The sequence below is a fragment of the Diabrotica virgifera genome, chromosome 1 (genome assembly GCF_917563875.1).
Source record: "Diabrotica virgifera virgifera chromosome 1, PGI_DIABVI_V3a".
NCBI classification, from domain to species: domain Eukaryota; kingdom Metazoa; phylum Arthropoda; class Insecta; order Coleoptera; family Chrysomelidae; genus Diabrotica; species Diabrotica virgifera.
The window spans coordinates 12879156-12903517 of NC_065443.1; the positions used below are offsets into that span (position 1 = coordinate 12879156).

At 34.0% G+C, this 24362-nt stretch overlaps 1 protein-coding gene across 1 annotated transcript in view; it reads right to left on the reverse strand.

Moving 5' to 3' along the window:
• LOC114328099 (zinc finger protein Gfi-1) overlaps positions 1-24362 on the reverse strand; it is a 206145-nt gene that overhangs the window by 59109 nt on the left and 122674 nt on the right. The window lies entirely within an intron of this gene.

Sequence of the window (24362 nt, forward strand, 5' to 3'; positions counted from 1 at the left end):
ATACATTTTATGATTGTAGTTTATTTATTATATATTTTTTTTTCAGAAAATACGTATTTAGTTAAAAATTTTTCCTACATTGTTACCTATGTTACCTAAAAATGTTTCCTACAGAAATCATTTGTGGCATTTTTCAATGTGTTTGTTTGTGTGTGTTTTATTCTTTTATTATTTTAATTTTTGGCACTGTTTTAATAAAAATTTTTGAGAAGTAGTAAGTATTAAAATTAATTTAATATTTAAATAAAATATAAATAAACTGTTTAAAGTATATTAATTTCGTTGAAATCATATAATAGAAGTATAACTTCTTACGTGCGTACAAAGTACACACACATTCTTTTTTTATGTAAATGAACGTATTATCTAATTTAGTTTTTAAACATGTCTCTGGTCTCAGTTGTAATTGTATGCCCTTCTATTTTTATGCAGATTTTGTTCAAGTGTGTGTTCTTACACCTTTTGCAGAGCCGTTTTATTTGAGCGTTCAGCTCTGTATAGGAAGAGAATATAGAATGGGAAACAAAGAAGTAAGAATACTCTGCTACGCAGACGACGCAGTATTGATAGCCAAAGATGAAGATAGTCTGCAAAGATTAGTCCACACATTTAACATAACAGCAAAAGAATTCAATATGACAATTTCATCTCAGAAAACTAAAACAATAGTAATCAGTAAAGAACCATTCAAAGGAAGTAAAATACCTTGGAATTACATTGTCAAGTTACGGAGACCTGGACAAAGAAGTGAGAAATCTTGTTCCAAAAGCCAATAGACTGGTAGGATGCCTTAACACGTTGACGGACAGTGCGTCAAATGTAAAAGTAAGTGTATGTATTTTGCAAAGTAGAATAGGAAAAAAATGCAACGTCTATAGATGTTGTGTCACATTACATCAATGGAAATTAGACGTCTATAGACGTTCTGTCCGTCAACGTGTTAATAATACAAAAAACGAATAAAATCCTTTATAAAAGGTATATATTTAAAATCCCTAAAGGCTACATCACAGAACTAGTTTTCGATTGGTTGACCAATCATCATCAGTGCTTACGTGATCTAACATTCTAACCACCAAAATATAATATTACAAAAATATGTGGGTAAAAACCCTTTAAAATTGATCCGTCAAGGAAGGATTTTATTCGGTTTTTATTATATGGTATACAGCCAACTACAGGAACACTTTTTCCTTGTGGAGTGTTAATACGGCGAAACCGACATATTAACACTGAGATGAAGTCGGGAATTTATAAAGCCCGTGTAAGATCAATAATGACATATGCATCAGAAACAAGACCCTATACAGCCACAGCACAAAGACTACTGGAAACGGCAGAGATGAGAGTACTGAGAAGAATTAAAGGAAATACGCTGAGAGATCGAAAGAGGCGTAAAGACATTAGAAGGCAATGTAACGTACAGTGTATAAACGAATGGACAATAAATAGAAAAAAAGAATTGAACAACCACATAACCAGAATGGGGGAGACACGTGTGGTCAAAATAGCAAGAGATAAATCACCAATCCGTAGAAGAAGTATCGGCCGACTGAGCAAAAGATGGAGTGACAACATTCCATAGAGGTACCAATCCGCCAATGAACAAACAGAGGAAGAAGAAGAAGCTCTGTATAGGCCTCTTCGTCGTCGTCATTGTTCAGTCCTGTTGCTCTCTTGTATTTTAGTCCATGTTTATCCATTGTTTCCTTCTTTCTTCTCTATCACTCTAAATGTTTTTCGAGGAATTATGCAATATGGATTTTGTTTTTGTCCATATACATGTAGTGTTTGAGGACTGTTATTGTTACATATTATTGTTACATATGTATTGTTTGAGGACTCTTCTTGTTTTATTGATTGTTTCAGGTCACATAGCTTCTGCTTTGCGGCCATTTAATTGAGATATTTCTTATTTTTGGACTGTTTCTAAGCTCCATGCGGAATTCAGCTGATAAAAATTGATGGCCGCTATTACAGTATTTTCCTGGATAAGTCTTAACATCCTTAACAACACTCCTCCACCGGGTTTTTGACCAGGATCAAATCTATCTGATTTCTTTATCGATTTCCTGGTGGAAATCTTGGGGGATGTTGGAAGCCTGTATTACCAAAAAACAACATTTTTGTTTATACAGAATTGTAGCAAGTGTGCTCCTCTATTATTTCTTTGGCTGCATAGGTATAATTCAACGATCTCTCGCAAGTAACGATCTTCAAGCCCGGCCCTAGGGAGTTTGCCGCCCTGGGCAAGATTGGCGACAGCCGCCCCCTCCCCCTTGGTAGGTCCATGACTCACCACCTTCCTTCAGCGTTCGCCAACTTAAACCACGGTTGTATTTTTATTGATGTGTGCTTTTGCTAAATTATTTAATATGCCATTTTGCACTTTATTTGAACGATACACGCTTAAAAACACATCTATTTGCAAGATTTTCATGAAACACACTTACTTTTTTAAGTAGGTAGAACTCTTCGTTCCTTGGCACGGGAAAAAATCATTTAATAATTTTCCAAGATCCAAGGACTCAGCTATTTTGTGTTAAATAGATATTGTCGCTAGAGCACTCAAACGTTCCTGGGACATAGTTGATCTTAAGTAATTTTTTATTAGTTTTAGGATTGAAAAGCTTCTCTTTTCAGAGGCTACTGTCACTGGTAGGGTTAATAAAATCCTCAAAGCAACACTAGCGTTGGGTGCGAAATCAAAATCATACTCTCTAATCATTTTCAGGGTCTCTAGAGATGTACCCTTGGGTTTCACAATCGTGGAAAGTACTTTGAGTTCATCTTTTAGATCAGCATAATTTAGATCTTTTGACTCATCAAAAGTTAAAGCATCACATAGTCATCACATCAATAATAACATTGTTACCTGTAACAGTAGTAGTGTCATCAGTAGCTGACATAGATGTTGATGATTGTCCCAAATGACTGTCGTTGGACTGAGAGGGAGCGGCAGCAGATGTGTATGCTGATGATTGTCCTAGCTAGATGACTGTCGTTGGACTGAGAGGGGGCGGCATCAGACGTTGATGCTGATGATGTCCTAGGTTACTGTCGTTGGACTGAGAGGGGGCGGCATCAGACGTTGATGCTGATGATGTCCTAGGTTACTGTCGTTGGACTGGGAGAGGCGGCAGCAGACGTGGATGCAGATGATAGGCCTAGGTCTGGGTGAATATTGACAGACTCAAAAGAAGCGGCAACCGCTGTATGTTCTCTAAATTGAGCAATATTGTCAGCATCAATGTGTAACGGTTTTAAAAATTTACCTATAAAAATTTTAATCCTTTTTGTTTCAATCTTCTTCTCTGCCCTCTTTTTCCTGTACTGACTACCAGAAAGACATTTTCTACCATCCATTACTGCACGTACACAATTATTTTTAATAACACTAAACACTTAATAATATTCTGGGAGGGATAGTTCTGAACCCACAATTCTTATGCGAGGAAGAAGAAAGCGGTGTTGTCGATTTCCCGTCGAATGAACCTTGCAATTGTTATTGTTTGACTTATTTAATTCTCGTTTTTACAGTTGCATTTTTGCGGCTCATGTTCATAATATTGATTTTTTATAATATTAAAAACATAATTTATTATTTCTTTAATTTAAAAGATTGGCTGTGTTCTAAAATTTGCCGCCCCTAAATTTTCCGCCCTGGGCAGCCGCCCAATTCGCCCACTTTTGGGGCCGGGTCTGACGATCTTATATATTTGCTTACTTTGCAGCGTTATCATATATAGTTTACTAAATCCATCATTTACAATCAGGCTGTGGGTGAAAAAACGTGATATAATTCAGGAATTTTTGAAACCTATCAGGTGTTGTAAAGAACGATGCCAGGAATAACTTCTACTAAAATGTAACCAAAAATATTATGCGCTTTTTTTTATTGCGATTTTCATTTGTTAAATTCGCAATTTTTAATGATTTTTAATTGTGTAGCTTAGGATATTGATTTTAGAGAAAAACTTTTTAATATAAAGTTGTAGTAAATAAAAAAAGCTACAATTTGAGCTATGATAAGTTTAATTTCGCTAATTGGTTATTGCAAAACAGCCTGCGAAAGGTCCAAAATGGCCGTTTTTTACAATTGCATTATTTATTGTACAAATATTTTTTTATTTTTTAAAGCTTTAAAATGAAGATCTTTCAATTCCAAACATAAAAAATTGTAAAGCCAGATTAACGAATTTGTTGATTAGATATTATAAATTGTTTATCCCAAGAGGTCAAATGTCGAAGGCTATAACTTTTTGAAAAAAAATCGTAGAGAGTTGGTGAAACATCAAATCTCCTTCTAAAGAGTTATATTTTCATATTCTGATGTAAATAAATGCGTAAAATATTTTAAACATCTAATTTTTGGGTTTGAAAATAAGGGCGCAAATCTCGTTATAAACATTTAGAGCTGAAGCGGCCCTGTACATCCTATGAGTTTTTAACTTACAGATTATTGTTACTGAAGATGAAACGAAGATTTATAAAAAAATAAAAAAATTCTACGACCAACTGAAGCCGAGATAATCTTTGGGTTTGAAAATAAGGGGGCAAATTTCGTTATAATCATTTAGAGCTGAAGCGGCCCTGTATATCCTATGAGTTTCTAACTTACAGATTATTGTTTCTGAAGACGAAACGAAGATTTATAAAAAATTGAAATTTTCTACAACCAACTGCAGCCGAGATAATTGTTTTTTTTTTCTTAAATCGTAGTGCCTTTATTTATAACAATTAAGAAATTATTTTACAGTCATTGACTAAAGAAAGACTTATATTATCTTACTAATTGCATTATTTATTGTACAAATATTGTTTTTATTTTTTAAAGCTTTAAAATGAAGATCTTTCAGTTCCAAACATAAAAAAATTGTAAAGCCAGATTAACGAATTTGTTGATTAGATATTATAAATTGTTTATCTCAAGAGGTCAAATGTCGAAGGCTATAACTTTTTGAAAAAAAATCGTAGAGAGTTGGTGAAACATCAAATCTCCTTCTAAAGAGTTATATTTTCATATTCTGATGTAAATAAAAGCGTAAAATATTTTAAACCTCTAATTTTTGGGTTTGAAAATAAGGGCGCAAATCTCGTTATAAACATTTAGAGCTGAAGTGGCCCTGTACATCCTATGAGTTTTTAACTTACAGATTATTGTTACTGAAGATGAAACGAAGATTTATAAAAAAATAAAAAAATTCTACGACCAACTGAAACCGAGAAAATCTTTGGGTTTGAAAATAAGGGGGCAAATTTCGTTATAAACATTTAGAGCTGAAGCGGCCCTGTATATCCTATGAGTTTCTAACTTACAGATTATTGTTTCTGAAGACAAAACGAAGATTTATAAAAAAATTGAAATTTTCTACAACCAACTGCAGCCGAGATAATTGTTTTTTTTTTTTCTTAAATCCTAGTGCCTTTATTTATAACAATTAAGAACTTATTTTACAGTCATTGACTAAAGAAAGACTTATATTATCTTAAAATAAAAATTATTATAAAATATAATTACATTTAATTATTAAAAATTATTTTTTAAATCGGTGCTTTTGCAAGCGGCCGAATTTTGCAAATCGCCCGGCTCGCTTCAAATCTGCGCGCTCGGAAAATTTTTACGTAGGTAACTTGTATTAAATTTTGACAGAAAACAATTTAATAATATTACCATTATAATATACAGTCTATTTAACACTGTATTTGTTTTTCTTGATAAACTTTTATACGTGAAATCCAAAAAGAATAGTCACTACAAGAAGAAAAAGTTTTATATTGTATATTATAGTAAGAAGTAACATTATTATTATTATATTTATATAACAATGAAAAAATTAAAAATATAGTTATATATTTCATGTATCATTTTTGTAATATTATTTCTTCAGAAATGAAATTTCACATATAAAAGTTTATCAAGAAAAAGAAATACAGTTGTAAATAGACTGTATATTATAATGGTAATTAATAATAATTAATAATAATGGTAATTAATAATAATAATGGTAATTAATAATAATGGTATTGTTTTCCGTCAAAATTTAATACAAGTTACGTAAAAATTTTCCGACCGCGCGGATTTGAAGCGAGCCGGGCGATTTCCAAAATTTGGCCGCTCGCAAAAGCACCGATTTAAAAAATAATTTTTAATAATTAAATGTAATTATATTTTATAATAATTTTTATTTTAAGATAACAAGTCTTTCTTTAGTCAATGACTGTAAAATAATTTTAAAACGGGATAATACCCGAAGGTTGGCTGTATACCAACTAGTTAAATAAAATTAACATGAAGTAAAACTCCCTAGTGTAGTTGGTATATTTAATAAAAATTCTAAAAAATTTTTAAAAATCCAAACGGATTACGTTCAAAACGTTTTCGGACTTATCAGTCCATCATCAGTGAACTCTCTGTCCTTGCTAAATAGCCACAATGCCAAACACTGGTCAAGATGTATGTTCTAACTACATGGTGAAATCTGATCTACAATTTGGCTTACATTGGATGCCAACGGATTAGTACTAGGTAAATGATGCTCTACATGACAGACTAAACGTAGTTCAATGTAGACCTAATAATTAAAAAAATCTCTTAATTAATGGAGTAGAGCATCATGTACCTAGTACTAATCCGTTGGCATCCAATGTAAGCCAAATTGTAGATCAGATTTCACCATGTAGTTAGAACATACATCTTGACCAGTGTTTGGCATTGTGGCTATTTAGCAAGGACAGAGAGTTCACTGATGATGGACTGATAAGTCCGAAAACGTTTTGAACGTAATCCGTTTGGATTTTTAAAAATTTTTTAGAATTTTTATTAAATATACCAACTACACTAGGGAGTTTTACTTCATGTTAATTTTATGTAAAATAATTTCTTAATTTGTTATAAATAAAGGCACTACGACTTAAGAAAGAAAAACAATTATCTCGGCTTCAGTTGGTTGTAGAAAATGTTTATTTTTTTTTAAATCTTCGTTTTGTCTTCAGCAACAATAATCTGTAAGTTAGAAACTCATAGGATGTACAGGGCCGCTTCAGCTCTAAATGTTTATAACGAAATTTGCCCCTTATTTTCAAACCGAAAAATTATCTCGGCTTCAGTTGGTCGTAGAAATTTTTTATTTTTTTTTATAAATTTTCGTTTCATCTTCAGCAACAATAATCTGTAAGTTAAAACTCATAGGATGTACAGGGCCGCTTCAGCTCTAAATGTTTATAACGAAATTTGCCCCCTTATTTTCCAACCCAAAAATTAGAGGTTTAAAAATGTTTTACGCATTTATTTACATCAGAATATGAAAATATAACTCTTTAGAAGGAGATTAGATATTTTACCAACTCGTTATAGCCTTCGACATTTGACCTCTTGGGATAAACAATTTATAATATCTAAGCAACAAATTCTTTATTTTGGCTTTACAATTTTTTTATGTTTGGAATTGAAAGATCTTCATTTCAAAGCTTTAAAAAATAAAAATAGATTATTTGTACAATAAATATTGCAATTGTAAAAAACGGCCATTTTGGACCTTTCGCAGGCTGTTTTGCAATAACCAATTAACCAAATTAAACTTACCGTACCTCAAATTGTAGGTTTTTTAATTTACTACAACTTTTTTTTAAAAAGTTTTTCTCTAAAATCCATATCCTAAGCTGCAAAATTAAAAATCATTAAAAATTGCAAATTTAATAAATGAAAATCGCAATAAAAAAAACGCACAATATTTTTGGTTACATTTTAGTAGAAGTTATTCCTGGCATCTTCCTTTACAACACCTGATAGGTTTCAAAAATTCCTGAATTATATCTCGAAATCGACCTATTTTTCACCCACAGCCTGGGGTATTACTATTTAAAATTACTTGGTGTACAAGCTACCAAGCTCATATAAGTGTAATATTCATGCAAACAAAATTTTAAACGTTTTCCATGTAAATTTTTCGAGGAAGTGTAACCGCTTTATAAAAACAAACTTCCAAACGCCGGCCAAGAATAACAATAAGTAAAAGACAAAATAACACCGAAATGAAATAATAACATTATCCCTATTAGCACATATATTCGAGGGTGAAAGGTGAAGTGCTTTGTTCTTTCGACCCCTCCACTCCACGCACGGCCCAGATGTGCACTGCACTTTCCATGCCATCCGGCTCTTCACACTCTTCACCGACTCGTGTTTGCTTTAAACAGGTTGGTCAAGTGCTCACAAAATACGCCAAGTGCCACCGTCGAAATAATATGAGGGAATTATTAATAATGGCGAGGCCGAAGAGATTTTTTTGGGGCACTATTCTCACGTTCTGTCTTCCATAAATTTTTCGGAGCAGTCCCAGAAGGAAAATATTCTAATTGGGTCCCGGAGGTCTCTCGGGAGACGGAAAGTGTGGGGTATGGATTATGAAGGACTCGGCTGTTGTGTATTTTGTGCGAAAGTCAACGTATTACAGAAATATATGTTTTATTTAAAAAGAACCAAATGGAAAGAAATGAGACAAAAGCTGAATTGAAGAGATTCATTTCGTTTTGTGATATGAATTTAAATTATGCCTCAATTGTTTCCCTTAAATGGTTAAGCCTGTTTTTAAAACGCTACTAGAGGTTTGTAACGAGGTCGTTGCGTTGTTGCTTCAGGTAACTAAATCAGTCGAAGAAAAGAGTTCTCTTTTTAAGACATTTTTATTTGGAATCAAAACATAAAAGATAAGATACTTAGCCTTAATTACTCGTTAATTTCGTTAATAAAATATATTTATAATATACGCATCGAGCTTTCTGTTCGGGCCGATGTGACGATATTTTGTACATGAATGAATTATTTTGACGACCGCGTGAAATAGGAATTGCTTTTATTAATACGACATGAATGTATAAGGAAAGGGAATCTCGCTCAGCTCGCCAGATGAAAAGACATATTAGGGATATACGATCACCGCTCGTATAACGATAGGTAAAAGGATAGGTGAGAGGAAAACTGTCGGATTTGCTCAGCTCGCCAAAACGACAGCGGAAAATGTTCGGGAAATACTACCTACATAAACTCACCTCTTATACCTCGCTGTTGTTTATTATTCTTCGATCAAGGCTCCAAGAATAATAATCAACTAGGCTTTTCAATCCGACTTTTATATCGTCCAAGACGGTACAAAAACACGTTTTACTTAATTCATTGGCGTACTCTAGACGATAAAATATCGTCGCAGATTGTAAAAAGAAACACACAAAGCATAAACCTTGGAAGACTAGCTAAACTTAGTAAGTTTATAGTAAACGACTATTTCAACTAGTGTTGCCCAAAATCGGTATTGGTCTTGCAGTCTTGGTCTTGTTCTTGCGTTTTCGCAAGACCAAGACCGCCTAATTTTAGCAAGACCAATACCAAGACTTACCGTGCAAGACTTAAGCAAGAACAAGACTAAGCCTGCGAGACTCTTGCTCCTTGCAGTTAGAACTGAGGGTCGTTTTAGGGAGTATATAAGTTCGGCTATATTCTTAGATACTCTATGAGAAACAAAAAAAAATTTTAAAAAAAAATTTGAAAATTGGATTTATGCGCATTACGAACAATACCATAAACATACAAAGCGAATCAATATATCCATTAAAAAAACACTTGGCACATTTGACATGTACTCAGAGGTCAGTATTATAATGTAAAAATAAAATATTTTGTACAGTCTTTCCCAGCAGCCGATGTCTTCGCTGTTAAATTAATTGTCCAGGTTTTGAGAATAGTCGCCTTCTAATCATAACATAACATTCATGCGTTGCGACGCCTACAGTAATATCGAATATCGTATACAAACTTTTTAAAAATGTGTCACCTTAGCTAATAGAAAATATACTTAATAAGTATATAATAAGTAATTAATATTTTTCATTATTAGTTTTCTAGGAATCCAAACACCAGAAATCTTATCGGTATACATATTATAGTAAGACTATAATTTATTGTTTATGTTGACTGTGCTATAAGGTCACTCGGCTAAACAAAATTTGCCGAAACAGCGCGGCTATTATTTAAAAGTATCATAAATGATACGAGACAAAAGTATAGAGATAATGCCGGATATCGTGTAAACAAAATACCGAAATATTATTTTAACGAAATACACTTCTCCAAGAAATTAACGCACCACCTTAAAAACGGGTCATTTTAAATGTCTCAAATTTCCTAAAGCTGTTGTCCGATTTAAGTGTTTTTTTTAGTATGTTGTCTTATTCTTTATAATTATGTATTGCTGTAATAATATTGTTGCTAGAAAGGTCAGTTATTGTCATTGTATACGGGGTGTACCAATCAAACTGTGGTTTTTCTCACTCTGTGGAATATTCTAGCATTATGCTAACTTATTATTCAAGCAGGCAATAGCATACTGAAATTAAAACCCAACTATAGCCTCATATTTTCTTAGCATTATGTTTTTTTATTCGTTAACTTATATTGGATAATAAAAAAGTTAGGTACTTTTTTAACTAGCCATGTTTTTCATCAATACAAGATGTTTTTAAATAGGTATGGCAAACTTTAATGGGTACCTAATTCTTCATAAAAAAGTAATGACAGTTTGCTTCATAAACGTACTTTATAAATGCTTCGTTTCCCAAATAGGGGGTGTGAAATTTTTCTTACAAACTGACGATTTATTTATTGCTCTAAAGCCGGTTGAGACATGCAAATGAAATTTTGTGGGTTTTAAGAGGTAGTTTTAACTTTAGTTAGTTAGAAACTAGACAGTTATCACTTAGATAGTGGGTTCAAACCCCACCCGGTGTCAGTTGTTTAGATATTTATTAATTGGGCTAGTCTTTACTATGCCTGTGATATTCAAGCTGTGATATCTGCGAGAATTGCAAGACTCTTGCTGCAAGACCAAGACCAAGACCAAGACAGGGAGGGCAATACCAAGACCAAGGCCAAGACCACGTGTACTGGCGCAAGACCAAGACCAAGACTGTCTAAGGTTCGTCTTGGTCTTGCATTTGGGCAACACTAATTTCAAGTTAAAAGTAAAACGATTCTTCGAAATCGAAAATTAAATTAAAAAATGGAAAGTCCCCACTTAAATAAAAAACTTAACTAAACTTTTTTGGTTTTAGGACCTAATCTTCACAACCCAATAGGTCCCCATAACGTTTAGTAACCACAAATTTAGCATACCCCCCCCCCCTACTATTACTATAAAGTTCATTTGATTTTCAATATGTATGAAAAAGGATGTCAAATTTCTCTTCCAAAAACAACAATCAATTTCAGCTTAAAAACGATGGGAAAGGGTACATATGGTTGCTGCTAAACAAGGTAAAAATGTGACTAGTTTCATCAAGCTAAAAGACTCAAAGATAATTCAGCCAGAATGGCAAGATAATCTTTCAGTTGATTCGACCAATGAAACCTTTATAAAATGGGCACACTACTTTGCAAAGTTCAAACCACAAGCTCCCGATTTACTGATATTCGATGGAGCTAAGTCTCACTTAGACGCAGGTATTGTTGATGCAGCTGACTTACATGGTCACGAGCTACAAATCTCTATTTGCGCCTTCTGAACAATATGGGATCAATATGGGACCAATGGGATCAATAGGTTTTATTGTACTGGACCATAGCCAAAAACTACCGACGGACATTAGATTAATAAAAGAGTTTTCGGAAAAGTATTTTGCAAAGTCTGGCCAAGAGCTGCTACACACAAAATGTTCCAACGGGGTTTCGTGTTACAGGCACCATTTGACCCTAATGTTATCCCGGAAAAGCATTTGCTCCAGCTGAAATTTCAAGCGAGATTATAATCGAAGACCAATGACAGATCCAGGTACTAATGATACAACACCAAAATCAAGAAAAAGTCTCCTCCTAAGAAAAGGTGTGACAAAATAAAGATTTACTCTTCAGACTCAAGCATAACTTCAGTTTCCGATAAGGTGTCTCTTGATGAATAAAGTAACGACGAAGGTGTTTTGGGGACTTCTTCCCAGGAAATTCTTCATATTCGTGAAGCGAAAAAGAAAATTTTCAAGCAACGACCAAAATCTGTTAACTATACAGCTGTTACAGTACCTACCTATCTTTATTCACTGTAAAGGAAATTAAGAACTCTACTAAGGACGATAAAAAACAAGACAAAAAAGATCTGTAAGGATTAGGGAAAACAGACGAAACCGAAAAAAAGGGAAACATATAAAATAAAATTCGTTAATAACAAGAAAAATAAAGGAAAATTCAACCTTCAAAAGATACTCTTGAAGCAGGTCTAAGTGTATTGCAGTCTCGGGTGTCAAAAAAGTCTCAAAAAAGTCTCACTGATTTTGAAAAAACCGTTAAAGCCTCAAAAGTATTACAATTTGATAAACTTTACAATAGGAAAATAAAAGAGCATAAACCTTCCATTCATTTTCCACTGCTTTGACTAATTAGTGGGTATACTTTAAATAAATAGAATACTAGATTTCAAATATTGGTTTTTAAATTTCAACATTTGAAAACCAAAGTTTACGATCAGTGTATCCTCCCTATACTTACGTATGGTTCACAGACGTGGACACTCACCAAGGCCAATATGGATAAAATAATAAAGGCCCAGAGAGCGATGGAAAACTCAATGCTCGGAGTGACGCTTATAGACAAAAACATAAATGGATTAGAAGCAAAACCAGAATAAAAGACGCAGGAGAACATGCTGCCAAATTAAAATGGAGCATCGCAGGACACAATGCCCGACTGAAGGATAAAATATGGAGTCACGAAATACAACAATGGATACCATGGTTAGGAAAGAGAAGCAGAGGAAGGCCACAAATGAGATGGGCTGATGAAATTAAGAAAATTTGGGGAGATCTATGTCCAAAGTTGGATGACTTAAGGCTGAAGAAGGGAATTAAATTAAATCGGATTATTTGGTCGCGTGCCTTAGCATTTTACATACCTGTTGACCTGGATCAATTACTATAATTAGTGAAAAATCTCATCAAATATATTACTCTCGTATAGTATGACTATATATAGTCAATTATAATACTATATGACTATATATAGTCAATATTAATACTCTTATCATCTCTATTATCTCCGATATCTTCGTAAATTGATTAGACATCTCTGGGTGATATTAAATTAAATTTTAGGATACTGGGATTGGATAAAATGATTTCGATTGACATCCGAGAAGCAATAATAATAATTGGAAGGAAGCGTGAGAATCAGCTGCCGAGTGGTGGATTACAATTCAATACTAATATAATTACCATTATTGCCTTTTCCTAATCCCGCCAGCTAATTCCACGATTTTTCCTAACGGCATAACAGTCTTCGGAGATATCCGGTTACCGAGCGATTGTGACACTTATGACTCTTTTATGTTAAGGGGTTTATGGCGTGGCGGTTGTATAGGCGGCCTGTCATTTTTATGTGGCACGAAACCGTGAAGGGTGATCGATTAGGCCAGTTCGTAGATAACGTCCAAAAGAAAATACACTGGAAATTTAAAAAATTTGTTTAATAGTTTCTTGGGCCATTTGGACAGACTTTTAAAAAATATTCAGAACTACTAGATACTTATAAGAACTTCCTACATGAACAAAGAATACGATGATCCAGTACATGTTCCAGAAAGCCATAAACATAGAATAACTGCCAAAAACTTGGAGGCAAGCATCACACAGCTTCAGCTTCAACAGTCGATTCAACTTACACTGCCCTGTTAGCACACCTACTATGGCTTTGACTGATTTCCTATCTTTGCTTATTAGGTCTGCTTTACATTTTGGCGAACGTCCTACAGAGAAGGATTCCGTTCCAACGAATGGCATTAATGAGCCTTGTTTGGTAATTTTATCAGCTTTTTCATTACCCTTATGGGATCTTTCACCTTTCTTTGTTTTTGAGTCATCAGTGTATCAGGTAGCTTCCGCTTGTATGGGTACACATGCCTTCCAGTCTTCCCTGCCTGGTATATTATTTTGAGTTTATTATCAAAACTTCATATATCGCGTAGCTGTTGCATCCACTATTTTCAGCACTATGCGCCTGGTTAATTTGTTGTTTTTTTAAGGGGATGGGTACGAACTTTCGGCTTCAATGCTATTTAAATGGGATTCATTTTTTTCGAATCCTGAGAAAACTAATAAGTATTTTTGAAAAATTTAAACGTAGAATGAAAGACTACGTTATTACCGAGGGCTGAAAGTCCCTGAAAAAAAAAACTAAGAGAAAAGGTAGTGTGATTTTTAATTTCAAATATCTCATTCAAAAAAAACTTTTTATTCATTCTAAGGAACTTTCGGCCCTCGGTAATAAAGTAATCTTTTATTCTGCGTTTAAATTTTTTAAAAATATTTATTAGTTTTTCAAATAGTTTATTATTTTTCAAAAATCTCAAGAATCGAAAAAAATTATTACATTTAAAATACATTGAAAATTTTGACAGGCGTCAAAATTTTGCATTTTGTTCCTTTCCTCTTAAGGGTTTTTACTCAAGATCAGAAGCGTAGCCCTGAATAAATGTTAAATTTAATATTTTGTTTGTCAACAATTATTTTTCTTCAATGAGGTGTTTATACCTATAAGACGAAGCTCTGATGATGGCATTTTGCTATGCTGTTGTTTTTATGGCCTCCTTAATACACAGGTATCCTAGCCTTTGTATATTAGAAACCTTATTGTTTCCATTTCCTGCATCTTTGCCCACCACGTCACGGACCCATAGGTTATCATTGATCTCATAAGCCTTGTGTATAACCATAGAGTCATTTTGGGATTGAGCCCTCAATTTTTACCGCACATTCTTCTACATCTGCCCAAGCATGTACTAGCTTTCTGTGTGATTTTTAGTATGTGAGTATTCCTGGTCAAAATATGTCCTATGATCAAAATATACTCCTAGGTATTTCGTCTTTTTGCCAAATGGAATATCTGTTCCTCACAGCACCGACGATTGTAGGCCTTGTAATGCTGTTTTTTTTTTGTGAAGGGTTGTGTTTTTGATGATTTATGTTTTTGGGGATTGACATTCTGTCTTGTTTACATCAGCTATCAACTATATTTAAGGCTGCTTGCATTATTACAGATACAACTTGGGCGAAGTTGCCCCTAATGACGATTGCAATATCGTCAGCGTATCCTAGAGAGTAAAAGTCTTTTGTGAACTAGTTGTTGAGATCATCTACCAAGGTTTCCCTGTTTCCCAAAGTAGTGATGACAGAACTCCTCCTTGTGAACACTCACCACCTGCCATTATTTTGATAGTTGCTTTACCCAGTGGGTGGATATTACTATCCTATTTTCCAGGGATGCCCTTAACCATCTGGATATTACCGTAGGTGTGCCTCTTCTACTCATTGCTTTAAAAAAAGATTTGGTGGTAACATTATATTAAATGCCCGTTTCGTATCTAAAAATGAGACCACTGCTATCTCTTTGTCTGCTATTTAGAAAGAAACTCTTCGATCTTTCATCACGACAACGCCCCGGCTCATAACGCATACTCTATGAAGTGTCATTTGGACAATAACCAGATCATAGTCATAGACCACCCGTCTTATTTGCCAGATTTAGCACTGACACTTTTATCTATTCTCAAAAATCAAATCCTTTGACAGAATCGTGCCACGAACCATTAGAGGATGTAATACAAAAATCTGCGAAGCTAATCAACAGCCTGATGGAAGATGACCTGACAGCCCTGCTTTACACACCGGAACGGCAAAGATATGCGGATGGAGAATATGTCCAAGGTGGAAAATTACAAAAATGTTTAAAGGCACGTATCCATTACACTTGCGCCACGCGCTCCTGCAACTGCTCCACAAAGATGTTATAGCGAACGTCTCGAAATTTAATTGTCAGACCTCATATGGACCACAAAGGAAAACAGTGACGCATTTTCGTGACCGAAAAATTGATAGTTCGAACCGAACTATTTTATTAAAGATCAAGGGGTGATGGTATCGCGTAACTCGACACCGCGGGATCCCCGGCTACCACGCGATGCTCTTTTGTTCGAGAGTGTGCCACTAATGGACTGAAGAGGCGCTCGATGGGCGGCTGGTGGGCCATGGATGGATGGAGCTTGGCGTGCGGCGGTGGTGTTTTAACATTTTGACGGGTTGTTAGAAGAAGGTGCGTGTTGGTCTGTAAATATTGATAGAACGCTTTGCTAGTTTCGATGTATGGGGGTGGTGGTTTCACCGGAAATTGCCGGTAAGGGTAACGGTTTAATAAGATAATTGGCGAATACTAGAGATTGTGGAATGAATCGGTTATAGGTATCGATTACAACAAAAAATTTAAAATCGAAACCTTTTTTAAGCGATGATCTTATAAGTGAACTGTTCAGTATTTCGTCTTCTTCTAAGTACCTATTCTTCTGCTGGAACGCCCACAAATATTTTTATACATATAATGTTCTTTCCAAGTTTCTAATTGTTTTATTTACTCCGTTTTTAGTTGAATGTTTTTGTCTTTTATTTCGCTTATTTATTTTCTTTTGTCAACTTTTAACGTCTTTATGCAAGTCCAGAATTGTCTGTTTTTTATTTTATATCCTTCGTTTAAGCTACCTCCAAAATTTTCCCAGCTTTCTCTTTTTGCCAGCTGGACTGCTCTTTTTGCTGCGTTTCTCTTTGTAATATACCGAGGATTCTTTCTTATCACTTTCTATGAATGTTTGGTTATATTTCTTCCAGGTAATTTTCTTGGCTTTTACTAATATTTTGATTTCACTTCACCATTCTGTCTGCTGTCGTCTTAAAATGTTTGTTTATTTTTTTTATTATGACTTAATATTATTTCTTCCGCCTTCTGAGTTATTGTTGTTTTGAATATTTTTCACTTTTCTTCGCGATTTCTTTAAATTTCTTTAAATAACATAAATGAATTTTGGGAACAAAAATCCCACATTTTTTTATTTTCTTGTCGATGGCCCCGACAAGTAGTGGCCATTGGCATGGTAAAGTGGGTTTTTTCAGGTACTTAGTGTAATGTGTAGTGTGTGTGTTGAGTAAGTGTCTTGTTACTTAGCAAAGTCGACGTCATTGTCTTTGCAAATAGACGCTAATTCTATCCGAACGTCTGCGGCCCCTCCGGTAAATCCCCGATTTTATTGACGAAAGAGATACATCAAAAATGTTTCCTTTTTATTGTTTTGCAGTAAAACTGACAGAAGTCACAATTGTCAACAGACAAATAAACTTTGTCGCTAGTTCAGCTAACTGCGCAATTTGAATACGTACGAAGAGTAAATGAGAATAGAACATACGTGAAAATTGGAATTGAAGAATAAACATTAAACAGAATATTTAGTTGAAAGGAAAGTTGTAGTCCTGTCGCCAGGGGGGGTACAACGGCCTCGTTAATTCAGATGGACTTACTCAAGTTTTTTTTATGTATTTTGACCCGTAGAACACGAATTTTTTGGGTAACAGTTGATCCGGATGTCGATAAGATTGTTATAGACCAAGAACTTGAGGAATCAAATAACAGCGATTTTTGGCAAAACAAAACACTATTTTGTATTTTTTGGGCCATTTTAAGTAAAAAATATTTCTACAAGTTTTTTCGTAGGATGCACAGTTTTCGAGATAAACGCGGTTGAACTTTAAAAAAATCGAAAAATTGCAATTTTTGAACCCGAATAACTTTTGATTAAAAAATAAAATAGCAAGTCTGCTTACCGCATTTAAAAGTTTAAGTCAAATTATATCGGTTTTGATTATTTCCATTGGTAAAAATTTATTTTTTTATTGTTTAACAAAGCTATAAACACGTAGGGTTTCCCGTGCTTTTACATGTGTTTTAACGCATGTAACGTAGAAATAGTCTTGATTGCACTAGTACCTATTCTACCTACTCGTTCGATTTTAAATGAGAAATCATAGAAACATCACTCACGCACTAGTTGTTTGTAGCTTTGTTTAACAATAACACAATAAATTTTTAGCAATGCAAATAATCAAAACCGACATAATTTGACTTGAACTTTCAAAGGCGCTAAGCAGAATTGCTATTTTATTTTTTAATCAAAAGTTATTCGGGTTTAAAAATTGCAGTTTTTCGATTTTTTGAAAGTTCAACCGCGTTTATCTCGAAAACTGTGCATCCTACTAAAAAACTTGTAGAAATATTTTTTGCTTAGAATGACCCAAAAAATACAAAATATTGTTTTGTTTTGCCAAAAATCGCTGTTATTTGATTCCTCAAGTTCTTGGTCTATAACAATCTTATCGACATCCGGATCAACTGTTACCCAAAAAATTCGTGTTCTACGGGTCAAAATACATAAAAAAAACTTGGGTAAGTCCATCTGAATTAACGAGGCCGTTGTACCCCCCCTGGCGACAGGACTATTGGGCACCAATTACTTTTAGAATGAAAATAGTAAAACAGAAAGTTATCACATGAATAAGATCAAAAGCAATTGGAATATTATACAAAATATTAATTTTTTTGATAACGATTTCAGAAGTGGAAATTAAAACGGCAATATACCTAAATTCAAAGTAAAATAATTGTGATAGGGGAGCCCAAGCGGGGATTTTTGCAGTTACTCGAGCACGTCAGATTATTACATGGGGAGAAACCTTGTACCCTGAAAATGTACCTCTACCATATATTGGCTCTCAATGCAGGGGAGTTCGTTAAAGGGGGGCCGAAAAAAAAATCTATCCTTAAAAAAACTCGAAAATAAAGGTAAGTTAAGAACATGCAAAACAGTGACTATTTCAAAAATCTGACGATTTGAGTAGGGCGTAAGGAAATGGGAGGGACCCAAAGTTTCATAAGAAGAAAGCGAATGTTTCGCGAACTGAATGACAGATCGAAAAACTAAAAAATACTTACTCAACATTTTTCAAAAATCTGTCGAATGATACCAAACATGACTTCCCACGGAGAGGGGTGGGGGGTAAATTTAATATTTTAAATACGAATCCTGCGATATTTCGCAAAATGAACATCAAATCGAAAAACTGAAAAATAGACTTATTCAATATTTTTGAAAAATCTATCGAATGGCACCAAACACGACCCCCCACGGAGGTGGAGTGGGGGGTTACTTTAAAATATTTAATGGTGGCCTCCATTTTTTATTGCAGATTTGGATTCCTTACGTAAATTTTTTTCGAATTATGGATAGATGGCGCTATAATCTAAAAAAACAATAATAAATTTTGTGGAAGTATAGAAAACAAACGTTTTCAGTGTTTTATTGTTAGATAAAAAAACAATTGTTGGAAATGGAAAATTAAATTAAAAAATGGAAAGTCCCCACTAAAATGGAAAACTTTACTTAACTTTTTTGATTTTAGGACCTACTCTTCGCAACCCAATATGTCCCCAAAGCGCTCGAGTGACTGCACATTTAGCATACTCTGCTCCCCTACTATTGTGGTTTATAACGTTACATGATTTCTCTTAAAACTTAATATTTTTGTATAAATTTGTCCTAGCGTTGAAAAGTAGATGTTTATAATTTAGATTGTTAATATAATATAAACGTTGCTCACTCTCTGAGAGAGTGTTAACAATTAAAAATTCCCCTAAAGGAATGATTTGTGGGAGTCGTAAAAAAGGCTCGAAATATTTAATTAGAGCTTTTCTAATTTTTGTGCCCGCATGTCGCGAAAAATAAACAGAGCCACGTAATTTCCATCAAAATAATAAATAAGGCCGAAGCTTGCGCCTCAAATAATAATTATTTTAAAGCAGAACATTCTTTCCTTGTTACCAAATCAATTAACGTCGGGATGTTTCTTATAATTGGACTTTTTTCGCAATTAAGAAAAAGTCCATTTTTAAAATTGCCATCGCACTGGCATTTCTCGAAGGGTAATTTTGATTGTGTCTCAAAAAACAGCTTTTTTCTTAGATGATACGAAATGGGGCAGATTCCGCGTTTTTCGTGTAGTATGGGCGCTTAAGTCAGAAAAATATTTTAAGCGGTAAATAAATAAAGAAATAAAGATATGAAGAAGAATGTTATTTTCGTTTTATATTTACGTACTTATTTATCGAATTTCTGCCGTCTTTAGCGTTCTTTATTTTTAACGTAAGTTTTATGCTTGTCTATCCTGTTCTTATTGTTCTTGGAGTTTCACCCATGTAAACACCGGACAAAAATATGTTTTATGCACTGATTCCAAAAACTATTATCGCAAGTGAAAATATTAATTTTTAATGAAACGAAAACACTTTTTCAAAAGGTTTTTTTGCGAATTACTCAAAAAATATGAATTTTATTTAAAAAATCATTCTTTCAAAAATTTAGCTTATAAAAAACAAAAAGAATGATGAGTTCATCGTGTCTGTGGCAATAAACGTGAAGAAATAGCTTTTGAAAGTTGGCTTTTGTGCGTCAAATGCCAAAATTAAAAGTTTCAACGTGAAATATGAAGAAACCAATACATTTTAAGTGGAAAACTCTTAGAACATTTTTTGTATTTTTTTAATCTTTTTGACCAATCTAATTTTTTGGAGTTTAGTTCCCTGAGGATGTCTGTGAACACCTGCGACAGAGAGAAGTATGCTTTTGTTAGCAAGCATTATCCTTTTCCATACTTCTGCTTCCTGGCTACCGCAGTTACCCCTTAGCCCACGTATGTGAGCTGTATTACTACTTCAATATTTGCGTCATTTACTGCCAAATTTTACAAGTTTTGTTGTTTCATTGCTTGTACTAGGGCTTCAGTTTTACCTACGTTGACGGCAAGCCCTATTTATTTCGCATTTTCTTCAAGCTCCTCATAATGTTCTGTGATGTCTCTTGAGAATCGTCCTATCAAGTTTACATCGTCTCCGTGCATCACAATCTGTCTAGGGTTTAATTTTTTTTTCGTTATTTGGAATGGGTCTGTCAACTAATTATAAACTCGTGTGCTTGAACTAATGGCTTGAACTAATTTTACCAATTTCCTTGGTATACTAAATTCTGGTATAATTAAGTATATCTGATCTCTGTTTATGTTGCCATAGGCTTGTCGAGAATCTACAAAAAATTGATATATAAATCGTGCTCCCAGGCTTTAACTAACTTTTTCGCGTTGAAAAACTAGTCAGTACTAGATAGTCTTGGTCTGAATCCGGCCTGGTATACTTTTATAATTTGCTCTGTAAAGTGACTATCCTGTTTATGATCAGCGTATTGGGACCGTGCAAGTTCGGAAGAGCGACTACTGGTTTCATAGCTCAGCAACATTTTTAGCACTTTTAATTATATTGGCCAATTATGTTAGTCCTGGTCACTGGATAATTGTCAAGGCCATAGCCCAAAAAAGAATAAAAAGAAAAAGTAAGATTGAGGTTATGTTATTAAAAGGTAAACATTGTACTACAAGCAAAATACCATTGATTAAATTCACTTTAATAATAGTATAGTTGATAGTATAGTATAGTTGATCCAAATGATGGCATAACCCAGACATCCAAAGTGAAAGTTATCCTTCAACACCAAATTGTTCTATATGGTCCACACAATGTCCAGAAAAAAGTCACACCATTTTGAGCGTCGGGTTTGGGGGGGGAGAGGGGGGAGGAATTGTTAAATTTGTAGTTTTTTAAGTTTTTCGCCAATATTTCTAAAACTAGGCGGTTTAGCATGAACAACCCTCTATACAAAATTGTTCTACATTAAATTTGAAATAAAAAAGGCCCTATGCATAATATTTCTAAAATGAATGGTTCCAAAGTTACGGAGGTAGTATAGTATACCTGGTCCAAAAAAAGGCCTAACCCAAACATCCAAAGTAAAAGTTTTCCTCCAACACCAAAATGTTCTATATGGTCCACATATTGTTCAGTAAAAAGTTACACCATTTTGAACGTCCGGTTTGGGGGGGAGATGGGGGAGAATTCGGTAAATGAGTAGTTTTTTTACGTTTTTCGTCAATATTTCTAAAACTATGCTTTAGCGTAAGTAATGTTCTATAGAAAAATGTTCTACATGAAATTTAAATCAAAAAATGTTCTGTACATAATTGTTATAAAATCAACGGTTCCAGAGTTACGGAGGGTGAAAAGTCGAGGTTTTCGATACTTTTTATATTTTTTGGGCAATATTTATGATATAACTATACCAAAAACTCAGACATCCAAAGTGAAAGTTATCCTCCAACACCAAATTGTTCTATATGGTCCACATAATGTTCAGAAAAAGGTCACATCATTTTGAGCGTCGGGTTTGGGGAGGAGAGGGGGGAGAAACCGGTGAATATAAAAAGTATCGAAAACCTCCACTTTTAACCCTCCGTAACTCTGGAACCGTTGATTTTATAACAATTATGTATAGAACCTTTTTTTGTTTTAAATTTTATGTAAAACATTTTTATATAGAACATTCCTTACGCTAAAGCATAGTTTTAGAAATATTGACGAAAAACTTAAAAAAACTAATAATTTACCGACTTCTCCCCCATCTCCCCCCAAACCGGACACTCAAAATGGTGTAACTTTTTACTGAACAATATGTGGACCATATAGAACAATTTGGTGTTGAAGGAAAACTTTTACTTTGGATGTCTGGGTTAGGCCTTTTTTTTGGACCAATAATTGGTCCAAAAAATTATTTATATTTTATAAATATTATACTATACTACCTCCGTAACTTTGGAACCGTTCATTTTAGAAGGGTTATGCATAGGGCCTTTTTTATTTCAAATTTAATGCAGAACAATTTTGTGTAGAAGGTTGTTCATGCTAAACCGCTTAGTTTTAGAAATATTGACGAAAAACGTAAAAAACTACGAATTTGCAGATTTCTCCCCCCTCTCCCCCCCAAACCTGACGCTCAAAATGGTGTGACTTTTTTCTGAACATTATGTGGACCATATAAAACAATTTGGTGTTGGAGGATAACTTTCACTTTGGATGTCTGGGTTTGGGTCTAACTATATCATACTATAATTGCATATCATATTAATATTGTGGAGCAACATATAATTTTTACTATGTATAACACATCATTTGCGAAATCTCATTTTCTTCAATGAACCTAGGCATAAAATATACGTCAATTTGACAATTTCAATTAACAATATAAATTATTTAAGAAATATACGTTAATAAAGTTGCAAGATTTGTCCGCTACACCTTATGGCTCACACAAAGTAAGGATAATATGAATCTATAGTTTTTGTAGCTGAGTTTGTCTCTCTTCTTGTGGATGGGACATATAAGTGATTTTTTACAGTCTCCTGGAATTTATTCTGTGTTCCACACGTCTGTTATTAGTTTATGGAATCTATCTGTCAGTGTGTTTTCTCCAGTTTTGAGAATTTCAGCTGCTGTGTTGTCAATCCCTGGTGCTTTGTTATTCTTCAGTGCTTTAATGGCATCCATTATTTCCTGTCTTGTGTGTGAGTATGTTGATTAATTACTCTCGTTCTGATCTTCTGTTATCTCGAAATCTTCTACTACATGGATTGCGTTTGTTGGTATTTGCCGTGTTAGCAGACCGTCGAAATACTTCTCAGCCTTTTATTGATGCATCGTCACTGATAATTTGTTCTTCGATATTCCTAAAAAGATTAGTGCGTGGTTTATATCCCTCTCTGAGTTGTTTCAGTAATGTAGAATGTATATGCTTCTGTAGTGCCATCCTGATTGAAATCTTCCTCTATTTTTCTGGATACACCTATTAGCTTTTTTAAATCTTGTTAGGAGATCAAAGTCATTCGCGAAAGATAGGCAGTGGTGTTTTAAAGTGTGTAGTGTATCGTTCCTGTGGATATTACACTTGCTTAAAATATTTTCTAAAACTAATATGTATCTACAGAAACCATATTTGTCATTTGCAGATATCGAAACGTCAAATAAAACTTATTTTCGAGTAAAATTGTGGTTTATTTTCATTAAATATAGTAAAAAATCTATATAAAAAAAAATTAATAAACTTGTCAATATCTTCGAATATTTAATGTTTACTTCTCTTAGTTAGTTTTTGCGTCCTCTGCCATGTCAGCATATATTTTATACTAAAATGGAATATTTTTCTGATCGTTCCGTAAGCTGCTCTACTAAAGGAAAACGAGAAGATTCCCTTTTTTTAATTGTGAAAGCCCTGCATGCGGAGTGTCACTTTTTTTCAGTTCCAGTTCCCCGGACCAATTAGGAAGGGCGGGCACGGTCGCACTTTCATTTGTTTTTAAGTCTCGACGGATTTTTATATCACTAATTAGTTTTCGGGCACGTAGCAGGGCTTTAAGTGGATCTGAAGCTTTTCCGGCCTCTTTTCGCCGTTCGCTGTTTTGCCATTTGTTCGAGATAATTAGAACGATCTGCGCCGTTGACATCGTTTCGGAAATCTCTTCTTGGCTTATCTTTGGAGGAAAAGTTACTAGAGCACAGAGATAGAATTTTCGATTGTACA